Source organism: Brassica oleracea, chromosome C9 (assembly GCF_000695525.1).
Source record: "Brassica oleracea var. oleracea cultivar TO1000 chromosome C9, BOL, whole genome shotgun sequence".
In the NCBI taxonomy this organism is placed as follows: Eukaryota; Viridiplantae; Streptophyta; class Magnoliopsida; order Brassicales; family Brassicaceae; genus Brassica; species Brassica oleracea.
The window spans coordinates 54,523,160-54,525,411 of NC_027756.1; positions in this window are offsets into that span (position 1 = coordinate 54,523,160).

Consider the following 2,252-nt stretch of genomic DNA (forward strand, 5'->3'; position numbering starts at 1 on the left):
TCCAAAAATTATTTAACCTATCACACTGTTCATCATATATATATTTTATACTTTCTAAGAACAAAGTAGAAAAATGAAACCACTATACGCTAGGGATTACGTGAATGATTATACAGTTCCCAAAGAAAAGTGTATGATTATACCCTTTAAACAAACCAAGTTTTTCGAACCACTAAAAAGGGGCTTTCGGAATATAAATTATAAAACAAATACTCGTATGGTAAATTATATGTGAAACAATATAACAATAACAGTGTTATGTAAGTTTTCGAGTGTATTAAAAATTTAAAAGTGAAAAGACGTTTAGGATAAATTCGAACGTTGCTTGATTTCCCAAATTTATTTGTCCTCTTCCTACGTCCTTTTCTATAGATCTTCCATTAAACGATACCCATACCGCTAAATTTTTATATACTACTTTACAAATACCAAATGGCTTGACACATGACTACTTCCATTTTTATTAGAATTGTTTCTCCGAAGAAGCCATGTTTTACTTCGATTCTATTATGTTCTGTGGATTTAAAAAGATTCCTAAGTGAGCCTGAGTTTAATGTATTGGTGTCACTACATTAATCATGATTATTGGGGGTCTTTGTTTTTGGGTCCTTAGAGCACAATTAAACCGAGGTTCTTAGGATGAGGTTCTTAGCGGAAGTTAATAAATTGTTTCTTAACTTTTAACTAAAAAAGCTAAGAACCGGTTTTTAAATAAGGACTTTAAGAACCGGTTCTTAACTTTTTTAGTTAAAAGTTAAGAAACAGTTTCTTAACTTCCGTTAAGAATCTCACTCTAAAAACTCCGGATTAATCATGGTCTTAATACACACATATTTATATGTATATATTATATATATATGCATATAAATATATGTGTATTAAGGACCCAAGAGCAACGACCCCAATAATTATACCTTTAGACGACACGCCTTAGAAGTTTTATTATAAAAATATATAGACTATTTAAAAAGCCTAAAATTCCTCTATACAGAAAAACTTGTTTGTGACTTTGGGTTAAACTGTTTTTTTTTTATACTTTAACCCACTTAGTTTGGTAACCGTTAGAGTTCCATCAGTGCTAATAAACACAATTATTATAATCCTCACAAGCTAGTGGTTTTAATAACTACAGCTCTGTACTCATGAGCTGGATTGTTCTATTGACTATGTCATGCAAACACTACTGAGTTAAAATAGATATTCTCTCGCATATTATCATGTTATTTCAGTGTTAGATCCGATTTAAAACCTAGTGTGCAACGCTTAGAAGATTTGTAACCCATCATGAATCCTGTATAAGTCTGATATCTTGTATATAGAAAGATTTAAAGAAAACAATTCATAAAAAACGTTCAGTATAATCGTTAACTGACATTGACAATGTCTTTGTGTACGTAAACAATTCCGTAATTTAATTAAGCTTCATCGTAATCTCTTAACTTATTTAATAGAGTTTTGATATGAATTCTTCCGGACCTTCTAGTTGTAAATATTATCATATAATGTCACAGAAATCTTGACGTGTATTCTAAATATTCTTAGACAGATATATAATTTGATGCAAATCAATTCTAAAGCTAATAGAAAACGTTGCTGTATAAGAAACGAATAAACTAATTAGAGACAATTTTACTACCGTGAAAAACTACAACAATTTAGTAGTACTTTAAAAAACAGTTTCTTAATTTTTTAGTTAAAAATTAAGAAACAGTTTCTTATATTCCCATAAAAACTCCGCTCTAATAAACCCTGGATAATGATGCCTTATCGCCGTGCCTAAGATGATGGACATAAAAAAAAGAAATTTACACAATCAAACAAGTTAAAAATTATTAGTTATATAGTATAGTGAAAGAATCCCCATTCCGACATTATGTGGATTATGTGTTGGTCTAGACCATATTACACTCCGAACCGCGATTTGCCACGTTCTTTCGATCAACTCTCTTATATAGTTTTTAAAATTTTCCCAAACCGAATTTTCAAACGTACGTTTTAAAAGAGCGAAAAAGGAAGTGGAATTCGAACTCCTCTGACGTCAAAAAGGGACCAAGACTCAATTAGAACCATTGGACCTTTCGTCGAAATTATAACACGCATTTTAAAATGGACTTGAGACTCGAAATTGACCTATTCTCTACATAGACACGTATGAGTTATGTATGCATTCGTCAACCTGTATAGTTTACGAGGGAATATAGTGTACTATTTTATATGATTGCGAATCGTAGAAAGAGGTGGCGAATGGGGGG